We start from the raw sequence: 16,495 nt of genomic DNA on the forward strand, positions 1-16,495 counted from the left end.
TCCTTTGGGCGGGGTGTTCGGTGCTGCTGCCGCCATTAGAGTTAGGTAGAAAGTCTATTTTCCACTACACAATCAAAGTGTTTGTCACTACATATGCTAGTTGTTGGTTACTGTAAATTATTATATGATGAAATAGTAGGCAATCCATTAGCTTCCCTTTTATTTGTTCATCACACTGATGTAAAGTGAGTTCCATCCAGGACTCTCACAAAATCATGAAACTGCAAAATATTTCAGTACTGGATAAACATTCTGTTGCAACATTTGCTTTGTATTGAAACAACAGACTTTATTTTGGCACTTTATTGGCAAAATGGCCAAAATGATAGTAACTTATGGGTAAGCTCTTCAATTGTGCTTAAATTTGCCAACACATCAACTTTACTAAATGACAATTATCACCTAGAAACAGTAGTTTTGTAAGAGCATCTCAAGCTGAAATAAATCTCTTGCCTCTCTCTATAAGCCCACATCACGTTCAGGTGGCTGGTTTATCAGAGCTCTTCGGTCTCGTCTGGGTACGAGCTGTGCAGGCGGAGGAATCCACTGATCCTCCAGTGGGCTGAAAAGAGAAAGTTGATATCATTCCCACTGTTGGCTGAGCAAGGCCCAGAGGTATGCCCTCATGGGGGTCCTGAGAATGTCAACCTCACTGCCATACTGGAGAACCTCTTCCTCCTCCTCTTCCATGTCTTCCTCCTGCCATTATATTCACCTACATTATCTCCAAATGTCACTGAGAGTAAAACCAAGAGCACAGGGGGGATTTATCAAGGAAGCATTGTGCTCTTTTGGGTAAACGGTACTGGATGGAAACTAGTGGGAGGTGATTTTAGCTTCATGTACTGCATGATGCACTAATATTACATGGAACTGTTGCAAACGAGTATTCAGTCCTAATCATAATGTTTATGTATTTCTCGAATACCTCTTTTACATAGTTTACATGTTGAAACTCTAGGCTCAGAGCAGTGTGTCCTCTTTACTAGATGTTTTTTAATTTGCATTAAAAATAACATAAAATATAGTACATCAGTTGGAACCATTGTGCACTGGGTTCAGTGTCACAGACAGGGTAGGGAAGAGACGTGGACTAACACATTGTTAATTTCAGTCTTTTTGCAGGATTTGTTGATAATCAGAAAGACAGCCCATTCAGCCAGTATCTGCATCTCTTAATTTAATTTTATACTGATATTCATTAGCAGAAGTAATGCCATATTCTTGCTATTTTCATAATGTGTACTTCAGGTTAAATCTAGTAATCATTTGGGACTATTTAGCTTACTAAAGAGGCCTATAGAATACATGCACATTAGAAGGGGTTCCATCTCAAAATTTGAGAACAACAGCTGTCAACCTGTTTCTTCTCCTGGCTTGGCTCATAATAACTGCAGCTTATGAAATGTGACACTGTGAATAGTGGGAAAAAAAAAGTTTTTGCATGAGCTGTGAGTTCCGTTGGAATTGTGGGATATGACGTCTCTTTTCTGAAAGGCTACAAACACCTGGTGGTTATGGGTTTGGACAGCAGACATGTCATATTGACGGCTTCCCCGCACTTCAACAGCACCCCAAGCTCCTGCTTTTGTGGATTTTTTTTAACACTCTGAAATTGTCAATCGAGTCAGTGGCCTGGACAAGCTCTTTCTTTGTGACGCTGGGGCTTTAAAATGGTGCCAACCAAGCAGCATGGACGAAGGATTTGAAAAAGGCATAATGAGCTGGAAAAAAAATCCTAGCTACCTGGGAAACAAAACCAGGGGCAGGCGAGAAAATGTCGAAAAAAGAGAAAAGGGGGCAAGAGGGAAAAAAGTGTCAGGGACTGACCCTCCCTCCCCTCTATTCCCCAGCCAATTCTGAGTCCTCGGAGTGAGCGGCAGGCATTTCTAGTCTTGAGAGGAGTGACAGAGAGAAAGGCAGGGACAAAAAAAGGAGAGAAAGAAAGTGAGAGCCTGTCCGAAAGAGGGGGAGAACAAGAGAGGAGAGAGTGACAAGGGGTGAGGGGGTGGAGGGAGAGCAACTTGAATCGTTGTCATCAGCTCCGTCACATTGAATAGGCCTAATGAATGCAAGTGAGTGTTGAGGAGCCATGGCCAGCTCTATCAAGGCAGGTAATACCGCCCAGATTTAATTGGGAGCAGGTATTGGAAGGGCTGTATTACTTTAATTGGGTAGGGGTTCTCTAAATGGAAAAGACAAAGTATAATGGCCAAATTGTGGTGCACAATAGCACTTAGCCTGGGATTGTATGCATTCGCTAATCTGCCCTGGAATGAGGCAATTCTGAACAATTTTCTCAGTGAAACCAGCTGCAGAAAGCTTGTCCCCCTTTTTTGTTCTCCCTTGGGAAAATGTAAGATTGAAACAGAAAATACCTTTACCCGGGCAATCATTTGCCACGTGTGGAAAGCAGATACAGCAATGAGTGGTGGAAAAAAACGAAAAGGAGAGAGAAAAGGGAATCTTTGTAGCAGGGAGAATGGAAGGCAAAGGAGATAAAGCCGGACTCAAAGTGGGCCTGTCACGGTCACCAACAAGAGAAAAAAGTGATGACATTTACAGTGACAGATGAGACTGCAGACTGGGGAACTGCTCACTATTTAGAGGATTTGAATCTATGGATATTTAACAGACATGGCCTCTGATAATTAACAATGGACATGTATTTAGTGGTGGGCCTTGTCATTATTAATGACAGCCTGAGATACTGATATCCACACTGTCTTAATGAAGTATAGCCATTCTTGCCAGGATCATTGGATGCACACATGGGTGTTGAGATGCCATTTTTGCTGTTCCGTTCAAGCTATTTTAATTGTATTGTGCTTTTTCTGAAGTTTATCAGAAAAGAGTGAAGAAAAACCATTCCAGTTTTAGGAAAGTATAACCCCTGCACTTGCTGTGGACAGGAAGTGCTTAGCAGCATGCTGTCACATTATCCCAGCGTGTACTGTGCTAGTGCGCTCACTCTTGTGTATCTTATCACCAAGGGAAATGAAGGGAAGAGGAGCAAACAGCAGAGAAGTCGAAGCCATGTTCACATCAGAAGAAAAAAGTCACTTTTTTATCGCTTTTCTACTCTCACTTTCTGCTAGGAGTAGGGGAAGGCAGGGGAGCCAAGTAGTACAGTAATTGTGCTGGTGAAGTGAGAATGATTGCTTTTTATTGTCCATTGTCCCCACAGGTTAGTGTGAGGAAGGGTATTGTGTATCCTCACAGTAGAGAGGGAGAGAGGGGAGACAAAGCATGCAGTGGTGAGGCCCCTCCTTTAGCACAGGTGGGTTTCGCATTTAGCCTGAAAACTGGCTGAGATGAGAGATAGCAGCCGGACACTGCACTCACTAAAAGGACACCCTGCTGGGTTGTTGCTAGCCTACACTCCAGAACATTCATTCCACTCAAGTTGCATGCTAACCTTCACAAAGACTCAATGCAAAGTATCTTAAGACGGCAGCATGTGATTCAAGCCTGCCACTCTTTTCATTTTGCCGTCATGAAGACCAAACTATAATGACTAGATCCTGTATTCTGCATTGTAACAAGGAAAAAAACAACAGCAGTATTGTCCCAAGGAAGCAAACCCTGACATATTGTTTGAAGGCTAAATTGCTCCCTGCGAAATGCACCCTGTGCTTTATTGCAGGCGTCTCTCCCATTAAATGTGTGGGTATTGTGTATGGATTACAGTAGCTAAGAGGAACCCAGGGACAGCTTAACTGTTGAGAGAGAGTGAGAGGGAGAGTCTATAAAAAGCACATAGAGTAGCTGGGGTTTTGACGCGAAACGCATGCTTGCTTTCCCACCTGGTGAGGAGAGGAGAGGGTTTTAGGGAAGAACTCTCTGTCATGAATATTACATGTGGAGGAGAGGAGGCAGGAGGAAGTAACCAACTCCACTATAGAACAGTCCTGTATATTAGATTACAGTACAGTGATTCCTTAGAGGGAAACTCTTGATTAACTTGCACCAAGTGTGTCTAACAATTAGTTACACTTTGCGGTGGGTAATCCACTGGTATCAGAATGGCTTGGTAATGATACGTAATTAAAAGATGAGTGAATATGTTACTCATGTGTAATACAAATTGGGTATAGAGCACACTGGACTCATTCAAATTTGTTAGATTCATCTTCATTTTACTTGTCAGCCTATACACTCTGTTTTATCTCTAACAACTTGAAACAAGCTCAAGCCATCTTCAGTAAAAGCCTTTTTTCTCCATTTCACTGATCATAAAAAAAAAACGGTTGCATCAGAGCTGTTTGCTGGGATGGTTACATTGCTTTTATGCAGCTTTATAGTTAGCTTTTTTAATTGTTTGTCTGTTGTAGAAGTTTCAAATAAGTATAGCTAGGTATTCTCAGGACAGAAAGAAGTATGATAGGTGCACTGACACTGACCTAAAAGAATGAAGAGGGGAAAAACACCTTGCAATGGTGAATTCAGATTGTTGCAGTTCACTTTCATTTTAAATATATACTGTAGCTCCAAATCACAAAAAAAAAAAATAATAATCTCAAAGCACTTTACATGGTAAGGTCTATACCCTACAGTATTATAGAAAAAAACCTAACAAATCCATCTAGTCTTTGACTATGGTACAAATTTTGTTCACTCGAGCTGCTAAAAATTGTCAGTGTTACTGAGATGGGATGAATGGTATTTGCGTAAGTCGCACATTCCAGGCATACCGTCTCACTGCTCCATAGACTTACGGTCAATGCAGAAGATCCGCTGAAACAAAACGTGAATGGCGAAATTCTGCTTCAGCATACTTTCATCTATTTCAGGCATCAGAATGTTCAGCTCTTCAAGGACATTCATGCTCCTATTCAGAATCTTTCTGAAATTAATAATTTTGCAATATGTAGCTTTATTTTGACAGTTTTGCACCATTCAAATCAATGAAAAAATTCTCCTTCAGCATGCCTTCAGCTATTTCATGTTCAGCTCCTCAAGGACATTCATGCTTCTATTCAGACATTTTCTCAACTTCATACTTTTGAAATATGTAGCTTTATTTTGAAAGTTACGCACCATTCAAATGAATAGGACAATTCTACCTCTGCATACTTTGGACTATTTCAGGTATCAACATGTTCAGCTCCACAAGGACATTCATGCTTCTATTCAGAACCTTTCTAAACTCCATACTTCTTCAATATGTAGCTTTATTGTGAAAGTTTTGCACCATTCAAAAGAATGGGGAAATTCTACTTCAGCATGCTTTCAGCTAGCAAAACCATTCAGGTGTCAAAGTCTTCAGCATATTCAGGGCAATCTTTCAGCAATTTGCATCCACACACGCATTTTCGACAGTTTTCTAGTTCGAGTTGAATCCCTGTTACCCAAGTCAGAGTCATCAAGGTCTACATCAAACACAATTGACACAGCTCTCACCATTTTATATTCCAAACTTGCTAACAGTGCATGGTGTCACCATATCGCTCAGCAATTTGATACATAAAAATCATTAACAGAAGGCAGAATGTACTCTTTGATGGAAGTGTGCCAGATACAGCATGAGGTGGTTGAACAGGTTTTAATATCAATATATTATGCCAAATTATTATAGCCTATTACCAAAAAAAAGTTTGAGTCCTCATCTTCAACTTCCGAGTCAGAATGCAATCAAGTCCGAGTCCGAGTCCAAGGCCAAGTCCAAGTCATCAGTGCTTAAGACCAAGTTGAGTAACAACTTCTGAAAATCTGGACTCAAATCAGACTTGAGTCCTACAGTACTGCCACATGGATTTTGTCTGTGGTGTATCAGTTCAAATATATCTGCTTGTTGCCATGCCATAAAAGTTAACCTTCTTGTACTACTTTCCAAGTGCTAAAAATTGCCTCTGAGGAACAAAGAATCTAAAATTTAAACATCTCATCATGGTACATGCATTATGTTTGTACTTTTTAGATTTTGAATGCTGAGGAAAGGTGGCAGAATTAATCTGATACACAGGATTCATTCATTCATTTTCTACCGCTTAGTCCCTGAACGGGGTCACAGAGCCAATCCCAGCCGACAATCAGGCGAAGGCGGGGTACACCCTGGACAGGTCACCAATCCATCGCAAGACTAACACACAGACACAGACACACCTATGGGCAATTTAGAAACACCAATCAACCTAAGCTGCATGTCTTTGGACTGTGGGAGGAAGCCAGAGTACCCAGAGAGAACCCACGCAAGCACAGGGAGAACATGCAAACTCCACACAGAAAGGTCCTGGGTGGGGCCCGAACCCAGAACCTTCTTGCTGTGAGGCAACGGTGCTAACCACTGCGCCACCGTGCTGCCCACACACAGGATTTAGATTTTCAAAAAAACCTAAATATCACTACCGTAAACCACAAGTATTCTGTATTTTGTATGTGCAAAACATGTTGCTGTGTCTTCAAACCAAAAACTCATACCAAATATCACTAAAAAAGACAAAACTGATTTATGAAAACAAGTACAATAATCTAAGCAACAGAGTGACGTAATAAATGAATTGTGGTCAGGTTCCGTAGGGGTAAAGGAAAGTAAGGTTTAATTTTTAAATATTACAGTCTGTGTGCATATGGAAACAGATGTGCGGAGGAATCTGTGTGATAGCTCCCTCTTTCTTAACTTCTTAGGGTTCAAAACAAACATTCTGCATTTTCACAAGTCTCTCTCACCATCCACATATCACGTGTCATTCTAACACGTTGCTTTGAATGACTTATTTGCAAATCAGGTATTTGTCACTTTTAATGAACTTTATTTCACACCTGGTACAGTGACAATCTGCCGTACAGATGTACATTATTTCAGCACTGCTGCAGCTTATGTTAGAGATGAAGATTCAAAAAGGTGTTATTTTGTTAGAAGAGGATGTATTTTAACACCATCAGACCTTCAAAAAGCTGAAGATGTAAGAGGAGTGGATGGAAGAAAACAGTTACTGTATCAGAATCTTTGGGGGAAATGTAATTAACTGCAGATGAACTGGTACCTAATACTGCCGAAGCAGCACTTTGAAATTTTTACTTTATCTGCCCTTTAAAAAATAGCCATATTTTCTGTCAATTATCCATTTAAAAACTATTTATTCAGTTCATCTTTGAAAAGACAAAACATTTTCCTTTCAATACATATTTTTAACTGATATCAACATCTGACTGAAGCAAGTGAAAAACATGCCAACAACAAAACGGACCTCAGTTGGCCTACTTTATATGCTCATTTTTAAAAATAGGGACACATTGTTTCACTCTTGTTTCACACATTACAGGTGTAGGTGAACCTTTCAGCTGCACTAGTGGCAGGCCTCTTGGGATGGCAGTCACTTGGTCACCATGGCCTCAGATCCTTGCTCAAATTAAGGATGAATTATTGCCCTGTACTTTTTATTTTAAAAGTGCACTTTAAAGGTGAATTTTCTTCTTTTCCAGCAAACTGTAAAAACCTTCTCTGGAGCCACAAAAGTGTGCACTGGCACTCAAAGCCCACTCTGTTTGGGGCATGGGAGTTTCCTCATCTGAAACCTGAGGCAGAATATAAATGGCAGGCTTCCATCCATCAGTGTAAAGCAGATGAATCATTCTGATTCTGTTAAAGGGCTTTAGGAACAGGAGGTGGCAAGAGCTGGGCCTCAGATTGTATGATAAAGTATGGCAGGCAGATGAAAACAAATAGGACCAAATGAGTAATCAGGCCCTTGCTTCCTCCTATACATCTTTCAAAACAGAGGTAGCATTGCGTTGAGAGTCTATGCCGACACTACATTCTGGTTGAGGGGTAATGCGAGCTTGTTTTTGGGTGGGGGGTGGTGCTGTGTCGGGAGTGCTGGCAGTGTAATTTGTTCTGTCTGGCAGAGGCATGTTGTGTTGATGAGGATGGAGGCCTCTGTACACTTGCTCCCTGTACGATTCCAGTCTGGGGTTGCAGGGCCCCGGGTGGCGGTAAGATACCCTCATCCCCCTGCCATATGAGCCCATAGAGGCCTCCACGGGTAGTCCAGAGTGTGAGATGCACAGATAACACACACACACGCACTCCCTTGGCAAACAATGTTTCCTTCACTCACAGTTAAACATTTTTTGTGACAAGTCAGAGAGATATTTTTCCTCTCCTCCTCCTCTGCAACATGGGCTATTTTCTCAAACGGCCTTTCTGCAGTCGGCCTCGGCCCAGGCTGGTGTCAGTTATTTCATGGTGACAGAGAGAGTTAGGCTGACATGTGTTAGTGCTGAACCCTCCCTGCAGTCAAATCTGCTGGGGCTGCAGCTGATGAGAACAGACAACCAGGTAGATCCACAGGCATGATAGAAGGCAACGGAGGATTTCTAGGCCTTTCGAAGGGTTTCATCAGTGGAGGATTTCTGGGTCCCTCAAAGTGTTACATCACTCCCACTGCAGTGATATACAGTACAGTAGCAGACTGTCGTGTCTTCTTTCTTAAACATGTTTTTCATGTACAAAAAAAAATACATTTAATAAATATATGCATTACATTTGTTATTGTTTTAGAATGCAGTTTATTTGGTGTCAGCACAACAAGCTGTAAAAACAACACTGACATATTATCACCCTTTTTTGATGGAAACAGCAATTACAAAATAACCAGCTTAAAAATCACCTCTTATTCAGCAGACATGATGCAACTTTAAAGGTAGGGTTGGCGATCCTGGAAAAACCAGCTCAATTTTGAGAGCAGACAACCGAAGAAATCCCACCTTTCATTGTGACTTCTCTCCAGAGCCACTTCTCTAACACACAATGTGCACTGCCTGACTACTACTTAAAGACCTCAGGAAAATAACAAATGCCACCCGAACAACACAAATCCAGTCATGAACTGTCCAGCAGAAATACAGGCCACTTTTCAACTCCTTTTGTTCTCTCAGTTGTCGCCATCGTTCAAAAGCCACATCAATGTTAATTCTGGTTTTACTTCTTGCAGCATCCAACTTCCTTTAAGTTGTAACTTTCTGGAATACAGTGTTACCTGCCCACATCTGCAACTCCAAACCATAGTTTGGGATGTCTGGTTCATGGCTAAACTGCTTTAGCCCTGACTCATAGCTGGTAACTAGCCTTAGAAATCTGGTCTTTTCCAGCAGGGAGAAGTGAAGAGTCCAGCTAACATCGTTCAAAACACAGGTTTTATTCTGTCCTGGTAACAGAAACACTGCATTCAGCCTTTGATGCCGAGTTAACTGCATTACAATCCTATTTATAAACCTAGGAGCTGACTACTGTTGGTATTCTCCCCACCCCTGGCTGCATGTAAAATGAGTCTGTTTCGTGTAGCTATCTTCTCGCTCTCATATTGCACACGCTGCATTCAGGTAACTTCTAGCAACAACAGCATCACCTATAAGACTATATGTCTTAAAGGGGAAGGCCTGACCTGTAACAATGGTTTTTTTTTGTGAGCAAAAGCTGCCGTGGGGACCTTCTCTGCCATAGCTCGCTAGCTTTAGCTGTAAAACAGAGCAGTAACACGTCTGTCTGTAACTGCAATGCCTTGTGGGAGACTCTTGGCTCACACACTGAGTGCAAGAGCAGAGTGCATGCAACTAAGAAGTGGGTTGACAGGCAGGTAGGCCATCCAGTGGTTTTGCTGGGGATGAGTAAAATTATTGGTCAAGCCCTTTCAGCACTGCTGCTGCTACAGGTGATGGGTTTTTTGTCTTTATGTTGTCAGTTCATTTCATGTATTCATTGCCATTGGGATGAAAAGAGAAATTCAATAAATATAACAAAAATCTTCTCAAAGGAATCGCCAACCCCAACTTTAATGTGTCCAAACATTACTTTGTCTGACTTCATGTGCTGGGCATGTGGTGTACACTTGGTTTATCATGTTTTTCCTGAAAACAAACACAAAGAATGCCATGTCAGAGCTGCTTTTATGCTCTTTTGGTGGGTTCTCAGTATTTTTAATGGTGCCACTGAATGCTACAAACTAACTTTTCCCAGCAGTGGTCAAATTTACTGTAGCAGCTCTTCCATAGAAAACCTGACTTCTGCATATCTACAACTTTATTTACTCTCCCTCTGCTCCTCTTCTCTGTCAGCCAGAAATGAAATCATTCAAGTTCTGTCCGCAGAGAATAATCAGACTCATGTTTGTATACATTCGAGCAAGCGTGCCTGGCAGTGCATGTTTCATAGTTCGTTGGTTTTCCTTCCTCGTGTTGTTATAAGAAGCACTGCTGTTCTGGTGCAGTAAATGGCTTGTGTGTGGCACTTTGGGGCAGTAAGGGGGGGGTGGTTGTGACTGGAAGGTTGTTGGTTCCAACCTGTTAGGACGTCTCTGAGCAAGGCATCTCCAACTGTGCAAGCAGAGAAGATTGAGGTTAAGTGCAGCATTTACACACACACAGTGAGGGAGAAGATGAGGGCGGCTGTGGTGGCCCAGTGCATAGGATGAACCAACGCTTGAGTAAATGTGTGTGTTTGTGTGGGGTGGGGGCTGGCAGGTGGGGCTCGGGTCATAGCCAGCAGCAAGGTTAATGCAGAGATCCTTTCACACACAGTCACCCTGCTTTCTCTTTGTCTTTGTGTCTCAAAGAGGGAGGTAGACACCATAGGTTCAAAGCTGGATCTTTTATTTGAAGTGAAGCCCATATTCTACACTTCCTTAGGCTGGACATTGAGTTTCCGCAGTAGTGTGCAGCCTCTGTTACTTTAAAACTTTACACTGACTGAGTGTACATTTCTTCTTCTACACTTCTACGATGGCTTTCATGCTAAACAAATTAATACATGCATGATATCTAGTTTGCGCTGTCTAGTGCCCATGTGTTTTGCAGCACAATATGATTTAAAGGAAACTGATCAAAAGAGTCTTCTTTAAGCATCTCTTCAACATGCAGCATTTTATCATAAAGCTATAGGTAGGATAGGTGTTCCTGGCTGGCTTGCCTAATGGCATAAATCAGGAGAACCTTTAGAAAATGATTTCCATCATCACCTCTTGTTGTTGTTAACAGCCTGTTCATTGTGAAGTCCACAACACACGCCGGCTTGGAGATGACACAGTCTTGATTGTCCCTGTGATTTGTGATATCATCGCTCTCAATGTCTCATCCTGCACCCTATCTTTTTTCTTGCCTCTCGCTCTGTTTGTGTCTGAGAGACGGTGAGCTTTGAAAGAAAACAGCAAACACAGCTGTTTGTGATATGCCTTGCATTTCTGGATTTAGTTAGTCGGTTATGCATTGCTCTCATTTCTGGGACAGATGATGTGTGGTTGAATGTTGTCAGGCTTCACTGTAAGCCAGTCACACAAGCTCCCAAACAAAGTTTTCAAATGAAACCAAGACTTTTTATTGAAACTTTGGACTTTTATTGGCCACAATCAATGATTTGCTCATCGAGATGAAGTAAATCTATAATGAGTCCAGTTTCTGTGCCCTTTGACACAAATTTATGCAATTAACCATTTGCAAAAAACCTTGCTGACATTTCAGGGAACAGTCTTGTCCAAAGTCCAAACCTGTGGAAGCTATTATGACTGTATTAAAACATCCACATTTTTGGATAGTTCCTGCTCTGTCAGGGAATAAACTGCTCTACTCAAAAGAGAGAACAGGTTTGAATTAAGTGTGTTAACTTGAGGTGTGGTTAGCACAAGTATCGTCTGTTCACAGTGGTGTTTTTACTGTTTGCACTTATGTATTTTATGTGTGATTCTGGTCGAACGAAGCTAGAAAAACCAAGTTTCCAAATGTTCATACTTCTTGACTTTTATTAGTAACTTTAAAGGTTCAACATCAACATGAGTTTTGATATTTTGTAGAAAGAATAAATTGTTATCCGTCCAGCCTAGCACACACTTTGCTATACACCACTTAAGATGTCTTCTAAATCATTAAAGTTTACTGAAAGCATCAACAAGCCCTTGTCACCTTTGCGGTGATTGATTAACATTACAATTAAAACTCTTAGCCGAGGTGGTTTTGATTAATATTCTCTTCTTGTCTTGAGGTTCCAAACCACCCATGACGACATGGAAATAAATAAACACACATCGGAGCACTGGCAGAATTCTCAGAGAGACAAACAACATCTACACGGGATCTTTTGCAGGAAAGAGAGAGAGACAGAAAGAAAGAAAAGGGGGGAGAGAATGCGAGAGAGGGGAGGACTTCCCATATTTCTGCTGCTGATTGACAAGGCTGACATATGGAATAGTTCACCTATTCCCCAGTGACGGGAAGATGGGGGAGAGCGAAGGGAGAGGCGGGTAAACTTGCCTGCGAGGCTGAGCGCAATTTTTTTTATTTTTTTATTTTTTTTTAGATTCAGCGCTTCTGATCAAAAGGACTCCTATCTCCCCTACTAAATTTAGCACCAGTGGCAATTAGTGGCAGAGTCACACAGCCACTCCAGGAGCAGCTGACAAATGGTACCTTAACAAGTCAGAGATGTACGCCACAGTTTGATGGATTTGTGTGTGTAGAGCTGACGGGAACTTACTGGAGTGTTTTTGTTGTGTGCGTGGTATGATCATGTGATACACATGCTTTGTGTGTGTGTGTGTGTGCAGTTGGCTGAGTGGTGCAAGCATGCTGTGTTGGTTAGCGAGCTTCAGAAAGGTTGTGCATCCATGCTGGCAGCTAAAATATGTTTTGTATTTACAGGAAGTCCGATACTTTATATTAATGCAAAAAAATGTTAATTAATCAAAAACTGGCATAGTAATGTTTTGAAAATTGCTCAATTAATCTAAGCTGGGCATTCTGTGGTTCCACTTTCTGGACTATGAGAATTTCCAAATTTTTAATAAATGTCAGTTTTCTTTCTTTCTCCTTTTTTGGAAAAACATTAAAAACTACAATTCTAAATATACTGGAATGGTTTGTGAGCTTTGGGTTATTTGACTGCTGCCAAATGCCTTACTAAATGATTTTTCATTCTTCATTCCTGTAGATTGTTGTTGTTTTTTTTATTATTATTATTTAAAAAATGGTTAAAAACATTAAGATTCCTACCATTTGGATGAAATGCTTCCATGGAGGCACAAATATAGCATTCATTTCACATAGAATGTTCCAAAGAACTGACCAAAATGTCACTGTCTAAAAGTTAATGTACAGAAATATAATGCTTTTTTATCTCCACATAACCAACTTTGCTTGATCATAAAACGATGACTCAGTACTGCATTTTCTTTGAGCTAATAGGACACAGTGTTAGGAAGAGTAGCATTCGACATCTTGAGCTGTTTAATCGCATGAATTCTTGCAAGTTAACCATGAGAGCTGTAACCATTAAAATGTTACATCCTGTGTGATGTGGACACGGCATAAGGTCTGTGTCCAATTATTTTCAGATTTAAGCTTTACACCATATGTGGACTAAAATGTTTGGTTTTTAACACCTTAGGACAATACTGTGCTGTAAGTTGTCACACACTACAATAAAAACAGACAAAACCACAAACAAGCAGGGACTCCACAAAGACAATGTACCTGCTTCCAAACAAATGTATATTCAGGCCTCCACTCATGAATTCACACATCTCCTTTACAACAAGTATTTTAAAAGAAACAGAAAAATGAAAGACCCGAGCCAACATGTGCACACCTGCATCATCACAATGACAGCGTCATAATTACAACAAATTATATTATTGTCAAAACACAGAGATCTGATATTGAAAATGTGGACACTCTCCCTTACAGACAGGATTCAGGAAAAAGATGCAGACATGCTGAGAGACAGGTGGCTGACTCAGAGAGTCTGTATTACTAACAAAAGTATAGAATGGCATCATAAATTGAGGCACTTTCCAGTTAATGTGGAGATGCAGTGGTATCAGCATTTCAATAGCTGCATTTCTTCTAACATTCCAAAACAACCACAACGATAAACAGAAAACCAGGATGGATAATGACACTGTAGGAATTTGTTTCCATCATCTTTTCTGGGGCAGTCTCTGTTATTTATTAAATTTAAACATGATGTTTTATTATTGCAACTATTGGTCATGTGTTATTTAAATCTGCACGAGCGAGTAAACCTTTTAAGAATTGTCCTGTGTTGCTGCTGCATGGAGTAAAGTCGATGAACTGCCCTTACATCATCCTGCCTTACCCAGGGGAGTCTGTTGCCTGTTAGATGCACACACAAACACATTCACACTCTCTTCACATGGCTAGCCAACCTCCTGAGAGAGAAGCAGCTAACTGTCTCAGTAGAGGAAATGAGCTATCTGCTCCACTTCTTTCTGAGACACATACACTCTTCTCTGCACACACACACAGTTCCCCCTGACATTTTAGACATTTTATCTGTACTCCTTGCAGTTCTTCTGTTTGTTTGTATCTGTTTTATGAATACATGCATTCACCTCTGGTTGTCTGTGCAGGCTTGTGTGTGTGTGTTTATGTGTGCATATGTGAGCATCTCATGCGATGAGTGAGTTTGACCTTAAGCTTCTCCTGCTCCTTTACAGTGCTAGGCTCTTGTGTACGTTTCCTGGGCCTCCAAGATGTGAGATGGGAAAATACCTGCCGACAGCCCATCACAGTTCACGGCTCTTTGTTTATCCATTAATAATTGAGCATGGCTGAAGACAATACAAGGTGTGCGCTTGTGAGAGTGTGTGTATTTGTGAGTGGTTATGTTTAGCTGAGGGTTGGAGAAGCTGGAGAGATGTGTCACTGAGGGAATTTATGCCTCACATCGTTTGGGCTAAACTGCAGATATGCCCATAAACACAGACAGAATGTGTGCACATGTATATTAGAGTTGTTGCTTGTAATATTAATAGAAACTATTTTTTATATCAAAAGACCTGTTTTTGTGTTTTATATAGTTGTGTAGCTGATATTGCAGCTCAACATTAATATTATCTTTTTACAGCTTTTAGGTGTTGGCAGAGACAGTAAATACAGTATCTCATTTCTTGGTGGCATACAGTATATTGTTTACTAGTCTCAGTTTTATTGTGCTGTGGCATACATGCTATATTGCTTATTTACCATACAAGCCAACAATTCTGATCGGCATACAATAAGTGGCTTGTGGTGCATCTGACTGAAATGGGCCCCATTCCTCATGCATGAATAACTGAGTTCCCCAGATTAGATTGTTGATGATTTGACTTGGATCTGGATTTGATGCCAGTTTACAATTTATCTGGAGTTATATTGTTGATTAGCCTGATATTAGCATTTTAGCCTGAATTAGTTCATTAGAAAGTCACATTTGAATAACATGGCCATGGATTGAAAACCAAGCCCAGTGTATCTTTGGGCTGGATGAGCCAATACTGAACATAAAAGTGGTGTGGGCAGGGACACACTTTGCACCTTGTAGCTAGTCTCTCAGTTTAATCTGGGCAATGCAGCAGCACTGTGGTTAGTGCTGTTGCCCCATAGCATGAAGATTCCGGGTTCGAGCCCCTGCCAAACTGGTGACTTTCTGTGTGGAGTTTGCATGTTCTACCTATGCCTGTGTGGCTACTCTGGCTTCCTCTTACAATCGTCAGACTGTGGGAGGAAGGTTGGCCATTATCCGTTGTAAAACATGTAAAGTTTAACGTGCGCATCGTCAGTTTGGTGGGGACTGACGATTTGCTGTGGCAACCCCTAACGGGAACAGCCAAAAGTAGAATAAGTTTCTTAGTTTAATTGGCAATTATACTCTACATAATTTAAAAAGAAAATAAAGAAAGAAACAGCATTCATGCTGGTGAACCGGCTCTGGCCTGTAGTAGGAGCAGGAGTCTTCCTGCATTGAGAGAAGTGGCACCTAAAACAGGCACAAAGACCATGAAAGGTGGTGAAATCCTGATCTAACAGCTGTAATTAAGTTTCTTCTCTCTTTACAGCTACTGTTGAGTGAGCTGCTTCAGTATGACCTGCCTCAATAGAGCTGCTGCTGAGTCTGTCAACATGTAAGTATCTGATGCAGACAATGAGACAAAGTATAGAAGTGTAAATAACACTAAAAGGTTGTACCGTTGAAAACAATAATGCATTCTTTCATCTTAAACTTGTTTCTGTAATGGTCTTTAAGTTTTTACTTAACCAACATGCTTACCTTTATAGTAATGCATTTTGTCTGTGGATGTAGCCTGAACTTTGTATTTGTTCTGTTTACTTGTCTTTATGTGTATTCACCATCTGAATCACTGTTTGTGTCTCTTTCTCTCTGGCAGCTTCACCAACTGTCTGTCTACATCCATCATCTCTATACTGTAGCAGTCAACCCTCTTGCTCACCCATCAACATGCCAACAGACAGCCGCACAATCCGTGGATGCTGCTTCCTTTGATATGGTAAAGCAATATTGTACAATATTGTACATCTCTCTTTTTATTTGCCCATTTGTGAAGGAAATGCCATTAGCAATATATTATGCTCCTCTGGTGGGGAAGAAATATCTCCAAAAGGATAGTCGCCGGCTGCCCGCATCCTGCAACGCCTCATTAGTGCATTGCCTTCGAACAAACGTATCAACAATGTTCTGAGCTAATAAGCTTTTATATTTCCTGACTAT

At 41.0% G+C, this 16,495-nt stretch overlaps 1 long non-coding RNA gene across 1 annotated transcript in view; it reads left to right on the forward strand.

The window, feature by feature from the left end:
• The window catches only part of LOC109960488 (uncharacterized), a 31,412-nt gene extending 15,163 nt beyond the window's left edge, over nucleotides 1-16,249 (forward strand). The window contains exons 4-5 of the long non-coding RNA XR_002275015.1: nucleotides 15,825-15,890; nucleotides 16,155-16,249. This is a non-coding gene — a long non-coding RNA (uncharacterized LOC109960488). The remainder of the gene's footprint in view (nucleotides 1-15,824; nucleotides 15,891-16,154) is intronic.
• Nucleotides 16,250-16,495: the final 246 nt, after the last annotated feature.

Source organism: Monopterus albus, unplaced genomic scaffold, assembly GCF_001952655.1.
Source record: "Monopterus albus unplaced genomic scaffold, M_albus_1.0 scaffold48.1, whole genome shotgun sequence".
Lineage (NCBI taxonomy): Eukaryota > Metazoa > Chordata > Actinopteri > Synbranchiformes > Synbranchidae > Monopterus > Monopterus albus.